The 23,375-nt window shown below is 42.6% G+C and overlaps 1 protein-coding gene and 1 pseudogene across 1 annotated transcript in view; one reads left to right on the top strand and one right to left on the bottom strand.

The window, feature by feature from the left end:
• Window positions 1–23,375, top strand: part of LOC126078111 (HLA class I histocompatibility antigen, A alpha chain-like) — a 598,109-nt gene that overhangs the window by 420,933 nt on the left and 153,801 nt on the right. The gene's annotated exons all lie outside the window — the stretch shown is intronic.
• LOC126057237 (olfactory receptor 10A7-like) lies at window positions 4,804–9,975 on the bottom strand (annotated as a pseudogene).

Raw genomic sequence — 23,375 nt, 5'->3', positions numbered from 1 at the left:
GTCAGGCTTTGGCCTGAGGGCTCAGAAATCCTTCCATACTCTTCTTAGAAGCAGCTTCTCAGCTCACCCCAATCAGTGTGGGAATCACTAGTGCTCCTTGCTGCTCTGATCCTCGGGGTTGTGATGGGCAAGGGGAAGATCTCAGGTAAGGAAGGGGCTGGGAATATGGCCTTCCTCTGTCTGACCTCTAGGGGTCCTACTGCACATGGTGATTTGCCCTATTCCTTCCCATTGTTACTGTGTGGCCAGAGATGGTGACTCACACAGGCCAAAAATCCTGGACAGGACTTGGCAGACAGACAGACAGACTAGTAGAAAGATCACTGCCTGGTCTAGCGGCCTTTTGCACCCAGTCATGAGAAGTTAAAGGTAAGAGAGGAGATTGCTGGGATTCAGGAGCTTGGCAGCCAGTGAGCCTGAGAAAGTGGAGGCTGAAGGTGAGGCCAGAGGCTGGAGGCCTTGTCAGTCACTGTCATCACCTCCCCTGAGCACCACTGTCCAGGGTACATCGTCTTTCACCAGGGAGCCTCAGCCCCTGTGAACACCTCTGGGCTCCATGTTTCCGTGAACCTCCATGAGGATCCTAAAGAGCAGAACTGGAAAGTTGCCTGAGCTCTGGTGATAGGGCACCCAGGGCACCGGGAACTGATTCTCATGTTACCTGAATTACCTTTATGGACAATGTCATCCTTCCGCTTTTCTCATTCCTGCCGAAATAAAACATGTCATTAAACCAAGTACTCGTAAAGGATTAATGAAGTGTAACTAATATGTATACGGAAACCCTGGTGGTGTAGTGGTTAAGAGCTATGGCTGCTAACCAAAAGGTCAGCAGTTCGAATCCACAGGGTGCTCCTTTGAGACCCTATGGGGCTGTTCTACTCTATCCTATAAGGTCACTGTGAGTTGGAATCAAACCATTAGTGATGGGTTAATGGGTAACAGGTATATGTTGATACAGCCTCCCAGCTGTGCTCAATGGTGGGAAGAAAGAAGTTAAGCCCCAGTTACTGATGAGAACAACAGAGTGGCAACATTCAGGTCAAGGACACCAGGTGCACATGCACACCGAAGAGATAAGCTGCAAACTGACTTCCAAGAGAGTGAATGCTTGGACCTGGCACTGTTCTTTTCTTCCATTTTTTCCTGACACTGCTCTGGTTTCTGGGGTTTAGCCTCCTGAATCTCAACTGGGTAAGAATATTAATCAGTTATTCAAGAAACTCACTGCCCCCATCACGGCATGAGAACTACTTGAGGGGTGTACTCTGCATGTACTAGTATGGAAGGGGAGGCTGGGTGGATGGGCCATCTGTATAAACCTGAAATAGAGACGATGGGTGCCAACGTTGTTCACTTCGTGCATCTCACCATCCTGCCTTAAGTATCATCTTCTCCTAGGCTCTGCTCGGATCCTCTATTGTCATTCCCCAGGCAGTGACTGGGCCCTAGACACTGATGTGTTGCTCATGGTTTCTGAAATATGACAAGAACTGAGGCAGTGGGGGACAGCCTTATGCTACAGAGGATCTTATCAAGTCAAAGGTGAACCTTTTAACTTCAAAATGCCCAGAGCGTCTAAGTCTGGTAATTAACATTTTCTCTCACAGGCTGAGAGAGGTGCCCTGTGTGGGACTAACAAGACTTCAGTGGTTCTCACTTCCACTTTGTTTCTCTGTGGACACTGACTTCTTTTCCTTCAGCCTCTCTGTGATGAGGTCTGTCTTCTCCTATATAACACGAAGGAAGATGTAAGGAGAAGGATCTATTACCCCAGGTGCTCAGAACCCCTTCCACATAGTATCCAACACCCTAGGCCAGTGTAGCAACCTTCCTTCCCCTGGGGATGAAAAGGCTAAAATGTCTTACTCCCAATCCAGCCTTATCATTTACTTGCCCTAAAGAGGAACTCTTTGTTTTAGTAATTTTTCTCTTACCCTTTCATTGAGGATGCAGTAAATGGTTAATATGATGAGTGAAAGATTATAAATTAGAAAAAAAAGATGAGATTAGAATATCTTTTAGATTGTGCATATTTGCTTCAGGTAAGTAGCAGGTGGGGATGAGAAGGGCAGGTGGAGGAGAGAAGGTGGTGGAATAGTGTGTGTCTTCACTCTGTGCTCAAGAAAGCTTCAGCTTTGACCTGGCCACTCTTGGATACTTGTCTGCATTCCTTCCTTGTGTTGTACTTTGTACTTGTTCTCTAGGGAGACCACTGTCGCAGCAGGTCATAGGGCCTCAGACATCCCACAAGCTGCACCAATCTCCAAACACTGGAGATCAAGGGCAGAGAATGGCATGCCTCAATCCTGCCCCCACCTCTGGACGTGTTTGCTTTTTGCTTCTAGGTTATATTCCTTCCTTTTGGAATTCATCTTTGTTATTTTGGGAGACAACAGTAATCATTCTGCTCTGGCTGTGCTCTCCCTCTGACAGGGCGTTTGTCATCCTTTTCATTGATCTCCCCAAGACACCCAGGGAAGGCTCTACACATGGGGGTCCCTCTGAACTTCACACATTAATTGCCAGCCTATTGCTGCCTTTGCCTTTCTTCCATCTCTGTCACCAGTATGCTTCTGAATTCCTGTGTAGTATAGTAAACCAAATGTTGGCATGAGCATAGAGAAACAATGTGTCAACTCTGCATCATGAGTAAATTACCTTTGAGGACTCTATATCAGGTGGAGTCCTGGAAGAGAACAGATGGCACAATGAAAGTGGTCACTGAAAAGCATGTAACAACTAGAGTACTTACAGAGGTATAGGCAGGTAACAACAATAGATGGTCAAGCTTCCTGGAACTAGGAACAGCTGGATGCTATTACCATCTCTAATCTGAAGACACAGCAGAAGGGAGTTTCGAGAATCCAGCAAAGCTACACCCTTTGGAGAAGTGCTGCCCAGCATGCACTGTAGGTAGAGGAATGAAGCCATTACAGGAGCGCAGCGCTGGAGGAAAAGAGAGGGAGTGGTGCTAGGGAATGCCTTGAATTCTTTCTACTTTCACACAATGATCCATGTACCGTGTTTCCTTTTTTCAATCCCAACTGGAAACCACAGGGCAAAGAACCCCAGATGATGCATTCTATAACAGGACAGACACATGATGCCCCACTACGCATTTGTGACCTGGAGAGTAGACAAAGGAGGACAATCAGGGTGATGAGATTTTATGGATTCTGTGAGGGGGACAAAAGGCAGGATACATGTCTTCTGGTATAAGAAGAAATTTGGAGAAAATTTTGAACTATTAGGCTTATTCTATGTGGGCTTATGAGTCATGTCTAGGTAGATGAAAGAGGAAATGGCTACAGAAAACCATGATGAAGAGCTTCCTATGTGAAATACCCAAAATGAAATGTGATGAGGTCTACATCAACCACACACAGGCCGCACACCCACTTAAAAGGGATGTTGCTTCAGATTTACACTCTGGACTAGATGATTTCAACTTTCAATTCCTCAGCTTGGTATCAAAGCATAAATCTAGATACAAGTATCATGGTGGTAACTAGGAATGCTTCCCTCAGACTCTACTAGCTCGTGACAGCTCACGGCCTGAGGGAATTAGTCTACTGCTAAAAGGAATCTGTTTGCTTCCCTTGATTCCTTTCAAAAAAAAAAGTCATGGCCTGAGTTAACCTGCTTTTCCTATTTCATGTCTTTTTAAATATAATTTTATGTTACTAGGCAAATCAGTATCATTAATATCACATGCTAGTAAAATTTTGCTGACGATAATTCAAAAATTACTGTGACCATACATAGACAGGGAGTTGTCAAGATTTCAAGCCAGATTCAGAAGAGAACGTGGAATGAGATATTATTGCTAATGTCTGATGGATCTTGGCCTAAAGCAGAGAATATCAGAAAGATGTTAACCTGTGTTTTATCTACTACGCAAAGGCATTCAACTGTGTGGGTCATAACAAATTATGGATAACATTAAAACAATGGGAATTCCAGAACACTTATTTGTACTTATGTGGAACCTGTAGATGGAGCAAGAAGCAGCTGTTCAGGGCTGAATGGACATGAAAATAGAGAGTGGAGGGAAGGAGTGTGCTGTCTCCTAGGGGGAGAGCAATTAGGAGTATATAGCAAGGTATATATAAGTTTTTGTATGAGAGACTGACTTGATTTGTAAACTTTCACTTAAAGCACAATAAAAATTAAAAAAAAAAAGGAAAAAACATGTTACATGATTCATCTTTGTAGCAAATTGACTGTAGAATATATAGTGTTTTATTTTTGGTATTTCAATAACTATTCTTTACACTTCTGCATCCTGTTCTGTGCTCCAGAAGGCTGTCCTTTACGTACTATACCAACAGGCATTCTTGCCCTCTGTCTCATATTTGGTTTGGTGAACAATAGGTACCAGCAGCAGATTTGAGAGGGTCAAAGCAGGATAAGGCTCGTGCAGATGCCTTCCTCTACGAAAAGACACAGCTCCTGTTGATTGGCTTTTCTTTTTTTTTAACCTGTAACATTCCCTAGGTTCCAGGTAATATTCCTTCCTGCCACTTTGCGGAAACAGGCATGGAATTTCTCTTGTGTAAACTATGTGGTAATTCCCTGATCCTGCCCACAATTTGTAAATATCTCCTTCTAAAGTCTCACTCAATCATCTCCATTTGACAGTACCATCTGTTTTTTGCTAGAACCGTGGCTGATACACTGATCTATACCCATCACAGTGACACTGATGAAATAAAAACAGATCTTCTACTCCCTCACCCTAAGCTTTTGTTATTGGGTTCAGTTGCCCCTCTTTTTTTTAAACACTCTATATACAGGGACTCAAAGCATATCTAACTTCTGCAAGACTCTGCCGTTGAATGTCCTCTTGATTGCCCCCTTGAGGTCATTGTTCCTCAGGTTGCAGATGATGGAGTTTAGCATAGGAGTGATGACAGTGTAGGACAATGACACTAGCTTCTTATTCCCAGGTGACTGGTAGGATTCAGGCCATAGGTAGGTCAGATTAGCAGTTCCATAGAAGAGGGACACTACAATGAGGTGAGGTGAACAAGTGGAGAGTGTCTTCTGGTGGCCAGTAGCAGAAAGCATTCTCAGGATGTTTATCATAATGCAGGTGTAGAAAACCAAAATGTGGGAGAAAGGAAACATAAATAGTAATGTGGAGACCAGTGCTTGCATTTCATACACAGTTGTGTCCTCAGTGATTAGTTTCAATTCTGGGAGGTCAGCACAAAAAAAGTGGTCTATGGCATTCAGTTCACAGAAAGAATCCAAGGTGTCCATAGCATAGAGATTGGAACACCAGACATCCAAGATCCTATGGACATCCACAAGCACAATGTCCTGTTCATTCTGACTGTGTAATGGAGAGGGTTACAGGTAGCCACACGTGATTGTAAGCCATCATAGAGAGGAGGAACCATTCTGAGCTGCCAAAGAAGAAGTACATCTGGGTACCACAGCCTACAAAGAGATGATTTTTCTTGGGAACATTAGATCCACCAACATCTTAGGCACCATGACCAAGGTAAAACAAACTTCAAGAAGTGATAAAATCTGAAGAAAGAAGCACATGGGAGTTTGAAGAGCAGAATCCACGCTAGTAACTGTGATAAGAAAGTTGCCTAACAAAGTGACTATACAGATGGCCAGGAGCTAAACAAACAGGAAAATGAGAAAAACCAAGAAGAATAAATTCAGAGACTCTGGTCTGATTTTCACAAGTCACGTCTTAGAGCAGCTTCTAAGAATCAAACTTAACATGGACGTCAAAGATTGCTCTTTAAATATAATATCAAGAATAGCAATAAAATGTATAAACCACACACAGAAAAAAAGCAGCAGTTGTTCAAACAGAACAAGAGGATACTGTGGGGTTCAAAATTGGAAAAGGTATGAGGCAAGATTTTCTCCTTTGATCTTAATTATTCAATTAAGGGAAAGCCCCTTCACAAATAATACAACAAGCCAGGCTATAAGAAGAAGAATATGGCACCAACCTGTGATATGCAGATGACACAAACATGCTTGCTGAAAATGAAGATGACTTGAAATACCGATAAAGGTCAAAGACCTTCAGTATGGATTACACCTGAATATAAGGAAAATGAAAATCCTCACAACCGGATCAATAAACAACATAACGATAGATGGAGAAGAAATTGAAGTTGTCAGGGATTTCATCCTACATGGATCAATAGTCAATGTCCATGGAAGCAGCAGTCAAGAAATCAAGTGACATATTTCTTTAAAGTTTTAAAAAACAAAGATGTCAGTTTGATGTGCAAGGTATACCTGACCCAAGCCATGACATTTTCAATCACCTGATATGCGTGTGAAAGCTGGACAAGGAAAAAGGTAGACAAAGAAGAATACTGAATATACCCTGGACTACAAGAAGAATGAACAAATTAGTCTTAGAAGAAATATAAGCAGAATAGTCCTTAGAAGCAAGGATGGTGAAACTTTGTCGAGCTTACTTTGGACATGTCATCAGGAAAGACCAATGGCTAGAAAAGGACATCATATTTGGGAAAGGGCCAGTGAAAACAAAAGAAACATCCAATGGGATGGGTTGACACAATAGTAGCAAAAATGGGTTCAAACATACCAACAATCCTGAGGATGGCACAGGACTGGGCAACATTTCATTCTATTATACATAAGGTTTCCAAGAGTTGGAGCTGACTTGATGGCAACTAACAGGCAAATCATGTGTTTGCTCTCACTCACATGCTGTGAAGTTCATAAGGGTCACATACGCTCATTTGTGAAGTTTTTATTTGGAAAGCCCCTTCACAATCCTACAAGTTCCATCTGACATTAAAAATCATGCTGAGTAGGTAACAAATGTGCTTTTCTTCAATAGGCAATCAGTTTTTGTGTTTTTTAAAAATAAAAATTGTCCAAGCACCTCAATGCATATCTCAATCCACTTCCTCCACACGGTTGTGCACTTCATAAAGTAATTGGTCGGGTTATTTGGTTGTAAGCAACAAAAGCGGACTCTGATTATTTAACTAAACAGAGAATGTGTGTGGACAACTGATTTTCTACAAGGGGTCAAAGTCCATCCAATGGTGAAGAAACAGTCTCTTTAACAAATGGGACTGGCAAAACTGGATTTCCACATGGAGGAAAATGAAACAGGACCCATACCTCACACCATACACAAAAACTAACTTAAATGGATAAAAACCTAAATGTTAAAGCTACAGTTATAAAGTTCATAGAGTCAAAACTATGGAACCTAATTTTTTTTACAGATAGGTTACCAAACACAACTGCAAATACACAAACAACAGAAGACAAAATGGTTAACTGGGACCACACAAAAATTAAACATGCTCATCAAAAGACTTTATCAAAAGAATAAAAAGACAATCTACAGACTAGGGAAAAATCCTTTGGGAAGAACATATCCAATAAGATTCTAATTTCCAAAACGCATGTAAAACTCTACAACTCAACACCAAAAAGACAAATAATTTAAAAATGGGCAAAAGGCACCAACCAGACACTTCTCCAAGGAGGGCACTTAAGGAGCCAACAAACACATGAAAAGATACTCCCTGTCATTAACCACTGTTGTTTTAGGTGCTCCTGAGTTGTTTCTGACTCACAGCGGCCTTATAGGCCAGAGCAGAGCTGCCCCACAGGGTTTCCAAGAGCGGCTGGTGGATTTGAACTACTGACCCTTTGGTTAGCCGCTATAGCTCTTAACCACTATGCCACCAGAGTTCTCATTAACCACAAGAGAGATGCAAATCAAAAGTACAATGAGATACAATCTCACCCCTGCTCACATCCCTCCAACAATTCTGCTGATCTCTGAACTTTTCTCAGGAAACGTTCCTTTTCTTGGAGGACAATAGATGTTTACCAGCAAGTCACTCCATTAGCCCATTTCCTGTCTGTACAATTCCAGGAGGCTGTCAGCTTTCCTTCATTTTGCACTGTCTCAGTGAATCTCCTTAGGCATAGAGTACATATAGACAGTTTACAAAGTTTTGAAAGAATTTCCTATTTGATTTGATCTGATCCCTGAAATAATATACTGCCATGTACTTGACTTGTAGTGGGTGCACAATAAATATTTATTGAATGAAGCACTAAGCCACGTAGGAACAGATACAATGCAAGTACAGTATTATTCATAATCACATTTTATAGATGAGGAGCAATGTGCTCAGAGAATTAAAGTAAAGAAATTGAATTAGGTCATTCAGATAGCAGAATAGAGAACACACATTCCCTGCCTTAAAGGAATCAGAACTCTACTAGGTGTAATAGCATGTATCATCCAATTCAAAATATGCTAATTATAAGAACTGAATTTGATACATTTCAGGATACACCTAAGAAGGAATGAAGTTCAAAAGTTAACTTAGGAGCAGCTGGTGGATTTGAACTGCCGACCTTTTGGTTAGCAGCCGTAGTTCACCGTAACTCTTAAACACTTCACAGCCAGTATTTAAAAGATAGAGTGTCTAAAGACAAAACATATGGGGCGGCGGGGGGAACAACCCTTATTTGGACCAAAGCAAAAGATGTTTTCAAGCGTCAAGGTATAAAAATGTCTGACTCAGTACTACCTTTAGGCTCCCGGCAAGGCCCAAGCAAGTGAGCCTCTCGGTGCCGTTTTAATCAGGTGTAATTTCAACCCCAGGGACATTTGAAATATCTGTGGACATTTTTGCTTGTAACAACTGGGGAATACTACTGGTTTATAGTGGGTAGAGGCCAGAGATGATGCTAAACATCACACAATGTACAGAACAGCCCCCCACGACAAGGAACTATCCAGCCCAGAATGTCAATAGTGCTAAGGCTGAGAAACCTGCTCTAGATGTAAGTGCCCTAATGTCCTCACCATTTCACAGATGGGAAAACTGAGGCACCAAGAGGGAAATTGCCAGCAAGAGCAGAGCAGGGAGTTGAGTCCAGGCCGTCTGGCTATAGATGCTATTCTTCCCCCATAGAACCACTGGACTCGGACCTGACCACTGAGACTGAAATCTCAGCTTCATGTGCTATTATGTTCTGTTGGCACCATCTGGTGTAAGCGTTGGGTTTGTAGCCACACAAACTCAGGATAGTCTCCTCCTAGCACCCCCTGAACCCTGTCACGTGCTCCTGCCCTCACCATCTAAGCAATGCTAGGAAGTAGCAGAGACTCAGTACTGAAGGGAGGAATCCAGGAGGAGAATAAATACAATGTTCTCTCCTTCCGTGACAGTAAGGCCGTGTGTCTTTAAAGAACAGGAAGTGCTTGGTGAAGAAAGGTCCCCAACTCCTTGTTCTTTCAGCCTAGCAGTGGGTCAAAAACACAGTTCTTTCTCTTTCATAATTGTAAGACTCTCTTATCCTGGAGGAACGAATACACACCAGTGCCAGTCCCTGCTCCACAGGCCCTGCTCAGGGATAGTCGCTGGCCTCAATCTGCAGCTCAGTCTTCTCCCCTAGCCCCCAGCTCCTAAGTTAAAAAAAAAAAACATTGTCATTGAGTTGATTCCCACTCATAGTGACCCTCATAGGACAGAGTGGCACTACTCTGTACAGTTTCCAAGGAGCGCCTGGTGGATTCAAACTGCCGAACTTTTGTCTAGCAGATGTACCTCTTAACCACTAAGCTCCTGAGGTAGCAGCTGCTAATGGAAAGCCCATCCAAGAGGCTCAGGAGACAATTGGACCCAAACCCAAAAAAAACCAAACCCAGTGCTGTCAAGTTGATTCCGACTCGTAGGATAGAGTAGAACTGCCCCATGAAGTTTCCAAGGAGCTCCTGGTGGATTTGAACTGTCAACCCTTTGGTTAGCAGCCGTAGCACTTAACCACTATACCACCAGGGTTTCCAAGAAGCTGACCCAGTCTAGAAAAACTTGGCTTTCCACAGTGTCTGTATGTGACCTGACCCTGGAGCATCTCCTGTCCACCTTCCCCTGAGCACCTGCTCCAGCCCAGGCTCTCAAGCTGCACTTCGGCCTTCATTGCCCCCTAATGATCCACTCTGCCACCGCAAACACAGCCTTTCCCCAAACTCCTGCTGCTTGGTTGAGGATTTCAAGGCCTTCCTGCCCCTTTTTCTACAAGGGATTCAATTTAGGTAAAAGGTATAGAATTGCCTTATGTGGCCTTTGTTCTTGGTTCTTTCAAGCCAGACCAGCACCTGGGGTATGATGAGTTTATTTCTGTGGCCTTGTGCCCTTAGTTTTTAGAAAAACAATTTAAGGGCTTTCCCAAGTTACTGACTGCTCCTAAGGATTTCTTAATTTTTCCTTGTAATTGACAAGATCCAAGTTGGCACCAGAAATCCTTGTGGCATGGTGATTAAGAGCTATGGCTGCTAAACAAAGGTCAGTAGTTTGAATCCCCCAGGTGCTCCTAGGAAACCCTATGCAGCAGATCTGCCCTGTCCTATAGGGTCACCATGAGTGGGAATTGACTTGACCACAATGGGTTTGCATTTTTTTTTTTTTTTTTTTGCGGTGGCACCATTTGGTGTTAATACTGGGTTTATACAATTCTTTGGTTGCTGTTATCAGTAGTAGCTGAAATGAAAGGGGTAAAGTGAAATTTATGAGACCTAAATGTTTAAAATGTTTAATAAGACTGTTACGTGAAAGAAAATAGATACTGTATCTGATTGGGTAACATTTCAAAAGGCATGCAAACCTGCCTTTAAGCCAGCTTTTATTAGATATCCTAAAAGGGGAAATAATTTTTTTTTATACCAAAAGCCCATGAGATCAAGAGTTTTGCATTTGAGAGACAATTATATTGGACTTTGATTGAGAGTACCACAATGATTGAAGGGTTGATTGGCTGAAGAGCTGCTAGCTGAATGAACAGTAAACGATGCCCAACTGAGGCCCAGCCCTATGGAATATGACGGGTGCATTGGAGTAGGAAATGTCACTGCCCATTAGAAGAACCCACTTCTAGGACTAGCAGTTAAAAGGAGCTGGCAAATAGATAGCATCGTATACTCGCTTGAGCGAACCACCTGGGTGGAAGTAAGGGAGGTACAGCAATACAGAGATGGGCTGGATCAGGGCATGTTCCTCTTGCACTCGTTGGTCTAGCTCTGGGTGGCTAGGGATGAGATGACCTAGCCCTGGGTGGCTAGGGATGAGATGACCTGCCCCTGGGTGGCTAGGGATGAGACGACCTAGCCCCGGGTAGCTAGGGATAAGACAACCTAGCCATGGGTAGCTTGGGGTGAGATGACCTAGCCCTGGGTATCTAGGGGTGAGATGACCTAGCCGTGGGTGGCTAGGGATGAGATGACCTAGCCCTGGGTGGCTAGTGATGACATGATATAGCCCTTGGTGGCCAGGGATGAGATGACCTATCCCTGGGTGGCTAGGGATGAGATGATCTAGCCCTGGGTAGCTAGGGATGAGAAGACTTACCCTCAGGTAGCTAACAATAAGAAAGAGATTTTTGACGTGACAAACTGGTGTAGGCAACAAGATTTGCTGCAATTCGGTGGCTTGCCCTGGTCTGGACTTTGCTTATTGAAGCAGGTGCTCAGAGTTCTAGCTGGAACAGAATATTCTTCGAACTAAGACACATGGTTTTCTCCTCAGCATACTGGTTTGGTAGGGATGAGCAATTAAAATATTGTCTATTCAAAATAGGAGAAGATTAACAGCATGAGGGACAGGCTCACATGTCTTCAGGAGTTTGTACTCACACCCAAATGAAGAGGTACAAGGGAGGAACTCCATTGTATATATTTCTTTTCTCCTGGTGGGTCTGGGGAAGAAAGGGTGGGGAGGATGCTGATATGACTGTGATTCAGCTGTGAAGAATGGAATCAGGAATGATTGTCACAGACGTAATTGCAATTACGAAAATGGTAATTGTAGAAGCTGTAATTATAAATGAGTGGATTGAGCATAAGCACATACTAGACAAATACAGTGGCTGAACCTACTGTCCCTTGAAAATTTTGGTGTGCTGATTGTCTTGGGATAGGCTCAGAGCAAAGATACAGATATCGTAGAGCATTTTCTGGTTAAAAATATCCTAACTGATGAGCACGATCATCTGTTCTCTGGAGGGTGAGCGTGCTTCCTGGGAATACAGAAGCTCTGAGCTGGGACCCTCCCACACCTCACCCTATATGCTTCTTCATTTATATCCTACTCTGTTATAACAAATGTGCAGATATGGTGTTTCCATGAGCTCTTGAGATCTTGCAACACACTTTCAAATCCAGTAGAGAGAGAGAGTGCTGTGGAGGGATGGCTGGTGTCCAAAATAAAGAAGTTGGAAAGTGAGGATGTATTTGACCTTCACCTCCTAGGAACCAGCTTTGTCCTGATTTTTATAGTCAAAGTTAATTATTTATTAGGCTAGTGCCCTCTCAGCCCATAGGGATCTTCATCTCAACACTGAATAGAAGCCTTACTGAGATTCCTCAGCCTGAGGCTGTGTCTGCCACCTCCTGCACCTCAGGATTGCCATTACCACCTGGAACCCTCCTAGGTGGCATTTTCAAATGTAGCTTCCTTTTCTAATTAAATTTCATTACAAGATCTGCAATACAGGAAAATATAATGAGACTGCCAGCCTGGGTTTGGGATCCAAGTGAAATCAGAAAACATTTTTATTCACTTCAAAATTCAAAACAGGGATTATAAGAAATGGGCATATTCCCTGACTACTTCTCTAGCGACAATCCCAGCTGAAGTAATTTTATTGATGTAACAGGTACTTTCTGCACGGAAAACCAGAAAGAGCGGCCCATCTAAGGGTTATATAGAGACACTGTAAGTGAGGGGAAGAGCAACAGCAGACCTGCACTGCTCCCCTGCTTTGGGCTCAAGGTGGATGTCGACCTCTTGCTTTGGGCAGCTCACTCTGCTGGACCAGGACACTCTCTACCTTGCCTGGGCTTTTCCTTCCCCACTGTCAGGCCACCAGAAGCCAACAAACCTGCAGCTGCCCACATGGTCTAACAGCAGGTTCTTCCCTTTAGGCAGAGCTGACCCCCCCTCTGGTACAGGTGAGAGGGAATCTAATGCTTGCCCGGGGAGAAACCAATATCTCCAGCCTGACTTGGTAAAACTAATAAGAAAACCCAGTTACCACTGGCCTCTAAAAATAAAAGGCATTGCTGACACAAAATGATATTTTAATAGGAATGAGTAATGAGGTGAATCTTATTCTAAAATCATGTTATTGATTTTGAAATCCAACTTGAAGACAACACAAATGTAGAATAAAATCACAAAAGAATGAGAAAAAATAAGATACAGAGGACCAATCCAGTATATATGTTATCTAATAAAGAGTGGATATAGAAATAAAGGAAATAGATAGGAAATCATCGAAGATCTTCTTGCAGGGATTCTCAAGGATGACTAAACATTAGTATCATTTGACAAGCTTCAAGAAGAACACTGGTGTTCAATCCACCCTAGACTACAGAACCTCTGGGTGTGATGTCAAGACATAAATATTTTAAATCTTCTACTTGTGAATCCAGGGTTCCTATTCCATCATGATCATGATTTAAGGAGCAAATCTTCTGTCTCAAATACCCCTTTCTGCAACCACCTGGAAGATTCTCACTCAAAAGAAGAAAAAAACTAACTTAATACATATTCTAGGTGAAATTCAAAAATACCTATTGGAATAAACAAAACTAGCCTGCCCTGACAAAAGGAGAAATCTGAGAATAAAAGTCTTAAAAATAATGTTTTAAAAGAGTTCTTAAATAACGTTTTAGTAAGAGCAATAAATAACAAAACAAAACCTCACTTAAAGCCAGAATCTTATATTGAAGAACATCTTGTAGAGGTGGCGAATACAGAAAAAAAGAAAATATATTGTCTTAGTCAGCTAGTGGTACTATACCAGAAGTATATTCTCTCCCAGTCTGGTAGGCTAGAAGTCCAAACTGGGGTGCCATCTCCAGGGGAAGGCTTTCTTTCTCTGTTGGCTCTGGAGGAAGGTCCTTGTCATCAATCTTCCCCTGGTCTAGGAGTTTCTCAGGCACAGGGACACTGGGTCTAAGGATGAGCTCTGCTCCAGGTGCTGCTTTCTTGGTGGTATGAGGTCCTCATGTCTCTCTGGTCAGTTCTTTCTTTTATATCTCAAAAGAGATTGGCTTAAGACACAACCTCATCTTGTAGATTGAGTCCTGCCTCATTAATATAACTGCTGCTAATCCCATCTTATTAACATCATAGAGGTAGGATTTACAACACACAGGAAAATTACATCAGCTGACAAAATGTTGGATAATCACATGATAGTGGGAATCATAGCCTAGCCAAGTTGACAGATATTTTGGGGGGACACTATTCAAACCATGACATATATTAACTGTGAAAACATTATTTAAAAGGAAAGAAATGGTGTGGTAAACTTAATAGTGGCCCTCAAGATATCCAGGTCCTAATCTTTGGAACATGTGAATCTTACCTTACATGGCAAAAGACATTTTGCAGATATGATTAAGGATGCTGAGATGCACAGATCATTCTGGATTACCCATATGAGCCCTAAATGCAATCACAGGTAATCTTATAAAAGGGAAACAGAGGGAGATTTGACACAGGCCAAAAGTCAATGTGACCACAGAAGCAGAGATTGAAGTGATGTGTCCACACGCCAAGGAATGCTGGTAGCAACCAGTAGCTGGAATAAGCAAGGAATGAATTCTCCCCTAGGGCTTCTGGAGGGAACAAGGTCCTGCTGACACCTTGTTTTTGTCACAGCACAAGTGATTTTGGACTTCTGGGCTCCAGAACTGTAAGAGAATAAATGTAAGCTGTTTTAAGCCACCAAGTGTGTGATAATTTGTTACACCACCCATAAGAAACTAATACACATGGTGTGGGACTTTCAGTATGTGGAGTATCTTGGCAAATTTTTGTCTCAAAAGCCAATAATAAAACTCGACAAATTTCTCAAAAACAGCCATTTCAAGGTTCTGAAAACTGACCAAAGACATATACAAAATCAAGAATCAATTATTCATAAAAAGCTACTGAAAGTCATACAAGAACTGTAGCGTTCTGTGACATTCTTTCCTGGGCTTGAAAATTTTAATAAGGACAAGCAAACCATATAAGCCAGCAGATTTGCTCCCAAAGAGGACTAAGAGCAGAGCACAGAAAAATCCCACTCCAAATAGTATTGCCAGTAACTTTAGCAATCTCAGTGGCAAGTGAAATGGGAAGACCATCAGCTCACCTAGCCCGGTTTTATGATCCTGGTTGGGACAAGCAACAAACTGGCAGAGTAGCCAGAAATAGGGGGATCCAAGAAATTAGGCAGCTATAGGAATTCTTGGTGTACTCTCTATACATTCACATAGGAGAGAATGGAAAAAGCCCAAGCTATCCACAAAAGCCTGGCTGACTGTGACTGTGCATGCATGCACACAGGAGACATGAAAGAGCCTGCTGTAAATTAAAAAAAAAAAAAAAAAAAAACAACTAGAGATTGAAAAATGCCTGATGTTTGAATATTCCACCATCCATGCATGTAAATACGGAAGAAGAGGGTGGAAGTCTTACTGATTCAAGATGTTTGAGCCCAATCTCTGATGAATCATTGGCTGAAAACTAAGCTGTGGAGACAGAGGGGTCACCTCTAGGAAGCCAGGCTTAAAGATTAAACAAAGAAAACAAACAAACAAAAAAACTGAGCAAAGACACAGTGACCACAGTTTGTGGGGAAACCTATCCCACAGTTCTACTGCAGGCAAATTAGCAAATAAATAAATAAGGTGACAGCAACAACCCTGGGAGAGAATCAGAAGGCAGAGTTGCTATAATATATTATATAAAATGTATAATTTTCAAAAAACACATAAAAACAAAAAATAAGCAAACCCAGGAAACTGTGAACCAAACGCAGGAAATAAAGCAGTTCATGGAAACGTTCTCTGAAGAGAACCATGTGTTGGCCTTGTCAACCAAAGACTTCAAAGCAGATACTAAAAACATGTTGAAAGAACTAAAAATAAACCATACATGAAAAAATAAAGAGATAAAAGCAATGACTCAACAGAGTCTCCACAACAAAAAAAAATTATAAAGAAGAACGTAATGAAAATTCTGGATTTGCAAAGTATAATTGTTGTTAGTTCCAACTCAGAGTGACCCTATGCACAACAGAGCAAAACACCATCTGGTCTGCGCCATCCTTACAATCATTGTTGTGCTTGAGCCCATTGTCGAAGTCACTGTGTCATTCCACCTCGTTGCAGGTCTTCCTCTTTTCCACTGACCCCGTACTTTACCAAGCGTGATGTCCTTCTCTAGGGACTGATCCCTCCTGACAACATGTCCAAAGTATGTAAGATGCAGTCTCGCCATGCTTGCTTCTAAGGAACATCATGGTTGTACTTCTTCCAACACAGATTTGTTCCTTTTTTTGGCAGTCCATGGTACACTCAATATTCTTTGCCAACACCACAACTCAAAAGCATCAATTCTTCTTTGATCTTTCTTATTTTTTGTCCAGCTTTCCCATGCATATTATGCGATTGAAAATACCATGACTTGGGTCAGGCGCACCTTAGTCTTCAAGGTGACATCTTTGCTTTTCAGCACTCCAAAGAGGTCCATCTAAGAAGCATCAATTGGTCTGAACCCACCTGGAGCAAAGGAGAATGAAGAACACCAAAGACACAAGGAAAATATGAGCCCAAGTGATAGAAAGTGTCACATAAACCAGGGACTCCATCAGCCTGATAATGGAAGAACTATATGGTGCCCAGCTATCACCAATGACTGCCCTGACAGGAAACACAACAGAGAATCGCTGATGGAGCAGGAGAAAAGTGGGATGCAGACCTCCAATTCTAGTAAAAAACTAGACTTAATGGTCTGCCTGAGACTGGAGGGACCCCAGAGGTCATGGCCCCCAGACTCTCTGTTAGCCCAAGACTAAAACCATTCCCAAAGATAACTCTTCAGACAAAGATTAGACTGGACTATAAGACATAAAATGATACTGGGGAGAAGTGTGCTTCTTAGCTCAAGTAGACACATGAGACTATGTAGGCAGCTATGGTCTGAAGGCAAGAAGAGAATGCAGAGGGGGACAGGAGTTGGTGGAATGGACATGGAAAATACAGGGTGGAGGGAAGGAGTGTGCTGTCGCATTATAGGGAGAGCAACTAGGGCCATATAACAATGTCTGTATACGTCTTTAGATGAGAAACTGATTTGAATTGTAAACTTTCACTTAAAGCACAATAAAAAAGGAGTAAAAAAAGAATATTAAAAACACAAGTACTCAAGGATTTAAATTTAATGAAATTAATAATTTTTAGGACTTCATCAAAGATATTCTTAAGTGAAACTGGTTTTTTTTCCACTAGTGAATGGTGGTGGTAAAGACTACTTTGACTACTATTAGAGTTTGCTGCCACTGTCTTGATTCCTGCTAAGGTGTGTGGCTAGGTCCCCAAGAGACACAAATGATTTGCCTTTGGCTGGTAACAGAAAGATTGGCCATTCAAACTTACCCAGTGGCTCTGTGGGAGAAAAGACCTCTTTTCTCATAATCTGTTCTCATAAAGATTACAGCCATGAAAACCCAATGGAGCAGCTCTGTTCTGTGACACATGGGGTCGCCATGCATTGGAATCAACTCCAAGCAGACGATGATGAAGACAACAAAGGTGGGAAGTGCTTTACCTACCTGGCATGTGCACCATCAATGGAAAAGTCAATACTGTACAGTGACTGGCAAATAATACCTAAGTTTTATTGTCAAACCAAGTTTCCCGCCTGGGCCTTCTGAAAGGGATTCAAGAATTCCTGGGGTCCACAGGCCACACTTTGAGAATTGCTACTCTAAGTTAAGAAAGAAAAGTTTTTCTTGTATCTTTATTTCGTAGGCAAGAAATTCACCCATGATACAAAAAGATTAAGTGGTTTTCCCAGTGGGACACATGACCTAGGATCTTCAGATTTGGCATCCATTCTCTCTCTCTCTTTCTCCAACTTAACAAAATCTAAAAATGTGCAAAAAAGCAGAAAGAATATTACAATGAGATTCAACAGTTATTAAAATTTTGCCATATTTGCCTAATCTCTTTTTAATGATATAAATAGATGTCTGTATATATGTGTGTGTATCTAGATAGACTGACTGACAGATCATTTTTATATGTATATCTAGAGAGAGAGGATTAAGAGAGATTAAGATTTTCAACCAAAACATTCTAATTTGCAGGCCTCATAAAAATTGACCTCCAAAACATTTGTGCATCTCCTAAGAATAAGGATCTACATCCTCCCAATATCATTATTGCAGCTAAGAAAATCAACAATGATTCCAGATTATTATGTAAAGCCCTTTCCATATTCAAATATCCGAATTTTTTCCCAGAAGGTCCTTACACCTATTAGTTTCCAACGTGGTTTCATAAAAGATTCTCACATTGCATTTTATTGTGCCTCTTTAGTCACTTTAATCTAGAACAACCATACCCACCCACTTTTTGTAGAGGGGATCAAAATGGTATACTAGAAAAAAATCAGTTAAAAACAAAAGACAGTGTTGGAGGAATTCAAAAACAAAAAAGATATCAGACATAAAGAAAAGAAATGTTGTTGTAGGTGCTGTCGCATCAACTCCAACTCAAAGTGACCCTATGTACAACAGAATGAAACACTCCCCGGTCCTGCACCATCCTCACAATCCTTGTTATGCTCAAGTCCATCATTGCAGCCACTGTGTCAATCCATCTGGTTGAGGGTCTTCCTCTTTTTTGCTGATGCTACTTTACCAGGCATTATGTCCTTCTCCAGGGACTGGTCCTTCCTGATAACATGTTCAAAGTACATGAGACAAAGTGCTGCCATCTTTGTTGCTAAGAAGCATTCTGGCTGTACTTCTTCCAGGACAGATTTGTCCCTTCTCTGGCAGTCCATAGTATATTCAGTATTCTTCACCAACGCCATAACTCACATGCATCAATTCTTGTTTGGTCTTCCTTATTTATTGCTCAGCTTTCTCAGATTGTGAGAATACAGGAAATACAGCAAAGCTGGAACCTGTGTTAGGTGGTGAAGGGGAAAACAGGGCTTGAATGGCTGAACTTGGCTGCCCTCAGGATTTACGTTAGTTCACTGCTTTTTTTGTTAGTTCGCTGCTGTTTCCAAAGCCCTGTTATGTGATCTTGCTGAGGTAGTCTTGTGGAACTCCCAGGCTTGTAACCACTATTGCCCTTGACAACGATGAAACCTTTGACCTCCTCCTGTGGAATGTGGAGATCTGTTTTGGTCCTGCTGTCACCCGGCACCGCCTAATAAAACTCCCTAATAAACTCCTTCACTGTCACACAGGTGTTGCATGCCTCATTCTTCAGTCTCTCGGCACCCTCCAATTTTGGAAGCAAATTTCAAGTTACTGGTCCATTCTTTGACAGGCAGAAACTTTCCAGAGAAGGAAAAGTCAAATATTTTCCGCTAAAACAATTGCTGCAGCCTAGTAAATATTCTCTGAAAGCCAGACCTTGCGAGACATGGACAGAATCAGAAAATGGTTGATATTGCAACCCTAGTACAAGGAAGTGCAGATGCAAAAGCCAGAAATAGTTCCAAGGAGTACAAGAGACAAGAGTCAGAGATTCAGGCTCAGTCTTCCACTTCCATTTGAATTCTTACTGTGTGTGAGGGCATATTGACATCACTACTGTTCTTTGACTGTGTCTATTCTTTACATTTTTTCTACAAACTTAGAAAATGTGCTGCAATAATTTTATCAAAACCAAACAAACAGTTGACTTTCGTTGTTTTTATTAAAAAGTCAATTTTACCCATATGTTTATTCGAAAAGTATATGCGTGTCCAAAAAAAAAAAAAACTGTTGCTGTCCATTTGATTCCAACTCGTGTCGACACTACAGGACAGAGTAAAACTGCCCCATAGGATTTTCAAGGAGCAGTTGGTGGATTCAAACTGCCGACCTTTTGGTTAGCAGCCATGCTCTTAACCACTAAGCCACCAGGGCTCCATATGCAAATATCTGTACATAATTTGAATAAACATGCAAATTATTAAAAAATGGTTTCATTTATTTTCCGGTCCTATAAAATTGAAAAGAAATACCTCCTAGGTTTTTATGAGGTGGGATTCTTGTAGAGAAGGAGGCATAATGGAAATGGAAAATATGTACAAAGTCAATTTATGCTAATAATGACAGAAATAATGATAACTAACATGGAGCAGCTAGAAGCAACTCACTGTTTTTATCTCCCCAACTACAGAAGGAAATAAGTGCTATGCTTTTCCATTTTACAGATGAGGAAACTGAGATCCCTAGTGGGAAAATGATAGGAGTAGAACCCAAGGTACCAGGCTGAAGACTCCATGCTTCCCCACTTGAACCAATGCACTCAGGGGCTGACAGCAGAGACTCAGAGCCCAGTTGCACAGTGCCATTGTGGTCTCCCCTTGCCTTCTGGTGCAGGTCTTATAGCTGCTCGTGTTCTGTAGACAAAGGGTAGGTGAAAGCCATCAAGATAAATCAGTGAGGACCTACTGAGGTAGTAGAGTCTCTGAGACTAAGGCCCTGAATTGCTCCTCAAACCTTGAATGGCAACTAGCCCTACCAAGTCACCTTTAAACTAAGTAACATTTAGCCCAAAGAGTGAAGATTGTCACCCTTGAGTACTATGTGTTTTTTTTTTTTTTTTTTTAAGTTGTCTGTGTAAGACCAGAGGGTCAATAGCTATTTTAAAGCATAGATGAAAAGTTTGAGGGACAGGGAGATTAAGTAAATGGAAGTGAAGTAACTAGAACAGAAACAACAAGAATATTGACACAATGTGAAGAATGGAACCAATGTCATTGATCATTATGCCTAGAATCTGTGGGGTGGGGGTGGTGTATCATTTCACCAAAAATTAATTTCAAATAAAAGGGACACCATGAGTGTTCAATAGTTGCAAAAAGTTGGTTTCTAATCCCTCAGGGATTCTCTCTTCTCAGTCTTCCTAAAATAGATTCTGCCTTGCTCTCAGGGAAGAAAAGGCTCCCATTTTTCTTTTCCCTCTCACTCCGCTTTCTCAACCTAGCTAGTCTCCTGCCATCACTCCCTACAACATTGTCATTTTATCCTTGCTTGTCACCTTTTTTTTTTGTCACCTAGGGAGTGAAACAGTAACAGGAAAAAAGGATGAGTCCAGGGCTGGTCCTTCTGTCAAGCCCCAACCCATCCCCCAACAGATTGAGGATCAAAGCCTTATTGTTTGAGGCCTGGTTGTGGATCACAAACGCAGTTCCATCTCTCCATTAATTCTCCATCCTCCTCACTTGAAGAGCTCATACACAAGAATGCTCAGCCCTGCTCACTTCCTGCTTCAGTACGGGTACTGGCCTCCACCTGCAGCTCACCCCCTCTCCACCTCCCTGCCCCTGCCACCCTCTGAGCCAGCAGCTCCTAGCTGGAAAGTTCAGGGTGGCCAGCGGCCCATTTAGGAAAACTTGGCTGCCATAGGATCTGTATCTGCCCTGACTCGGGCACCCCCTCTTGGCAGAAACACCACCTTCCCCTGACCCTCTACACCTGCCAGGCTCTGAAACTGCACTCAGGTCTTCCTTGCTGTTGACCATTTCACCAGGCTGCTGAAAAAAATGCTGGACCCCAAGTCAGCTGCTTAGCTGAGGCAACCAGGCCTTCACACCCCCGTTCCTCAGTGGAATCTGACCAGGCCACTGTCCACAGGGGACCTTCTGCTCAATGAGGAAGAGAGGCCTTGTTGAGACCCATCAGCCTAAGATGGTTTCTGCCCACCCTCTGCACCCTGGGGTCCCGCTGACACAAGCTACCACCTCCTACAGGGAAACCTCCTAGACAGGGATCTCCACATGTGAATTCCTGCTTCATTTCAAATGTGTTAAAGATCACTACTGGAAAAAATTCTACTAAGATTATCTGATGAATTCATAAAAACTATTATTGGACATCAAAATTTAAAGCAGAAATTTTGAGAAATTACCACATGCCTGTCATACACTTTTCCTGACAAATGCCTTACTGATATGGAGGCAACCCTCTCAGTCCCCCAAGGAACCAGAGCTGCAAGTGAGAGCAAGGGCAACAACAGGCCTGCGCTCCCCCACCCAGTGCAATGTGGATGGATTACTTTGCAGAGGGGTAGGAGACTCACTGTTCTAGGTTGTCCAGCATTGAGGGCAAACTGTGATGACATTAGATTTAAGTGGGAGAAATCAGTGCTGCTGCCCCCCTCTGGCCATGCAGAAGAGGTGGACACAGCAGAAAGCCTGCATCTCCTGGACACCTCACCCTCTCATGGCTATGTGAATCACATTTGCTCTTGGATGAAGAACAAAACTTTTCTGTTTTCTCTTTTCCTCTTTCCTTAAGCAATCTGATTATTGGGGAAAACACTTTGGTCATCCCTTACCCCACATTTACAGGACAGTGATTAACATGAGAGAGAGGAACTGGCTTAGTTTGAACTAGGGGAGGCCAGAGAGCACAGACCAAATGTCCCAGTAAACTGTCCCTGTGGACTTTCCCCTGGAAGGAGGGACAGGAAACCCTCAGAGGCAGGACAAAACCAGGGATGACCAGTACCCTGAGGATTGGCTGGTTCTTCTTCACAAAGAGTAGGGGACATCTGCTCATGTCCTCTCAATGTCATGCACAAGGAAGAGCCAGGGACATGAACACATGTGATGGGGACTTAAAAAGACCACAGGCCAAGAGTTGGCCAGAAGAAGCCAAATGCAGGACTCAGGTCTGCAGGAGGGATCTGGGGAGCTGCCAAATGCACAGAAGATGCTCATCTCTGTTCAAGGCCCACATGTCTGCTCTAAGTAGGGGCTCCCCAGGGGTCTAGAGGCAGGAGTCTCAGGGGCCAATCAGTGAACCAGGCTTGTGGGTTTTTTTCTTGGTTTCCTCATGAGGACTGGAGACACTTCAATGGAAGGAGGTAGACAGGGACTAGAGTTATCACATCTCATCCATATTCCTGTGAGAGATAACCACCCCCATCCCACCAGATCATAATCTCTTGTACTATTTGTCCCCTCTAACTCCATAATCATCCAGATCCTTGTCAATCAGCCTGTGATTCTCCACACAACCCATGTAGACCAGCCCTAGGAACCTGAGAGATGGAGAGAGAAAGTGGAGAGCACAGAGGGGAGCCCAAGCCCCTCACTTGGTACCCCTCACCAGGTAGCAAGAAGCCATGGCTGGTTACTTAAGAACCCTGGCCTGGTCTTGGCATGGGCAGAACTAAGGGGTGTTGATGGGCATGCGGCTCCCAATTCCCCTCCCAAATACGAAAAATTTCATCTCCTGTTACACTCTGGTGAAAGGAAGGTGTGTCCTGTCCACCACTATTCGTGCAGAGGGAGACATGAGGGAACCCC

Source organism: Elephas maximus, chromosome 1, assembly GCF_024166365.1.
Source record: "Elephas maximus indicus isolate mEleMax1 chromosome 1, mEleMax1 primary haplotype, whole genome shotgun sequence".
Taxonomy (NCBI): Eukaryota; Metazoa; Chordata; class Mammalia; order Proboscidea; family Elephantidae; genus Elephas; species Elephas maximus.
The sequence above is the reverse complement of the archived record's forward strand: the minus strand, read 5'-3'. Positions and strand labels throughout refer to the sequence as shown.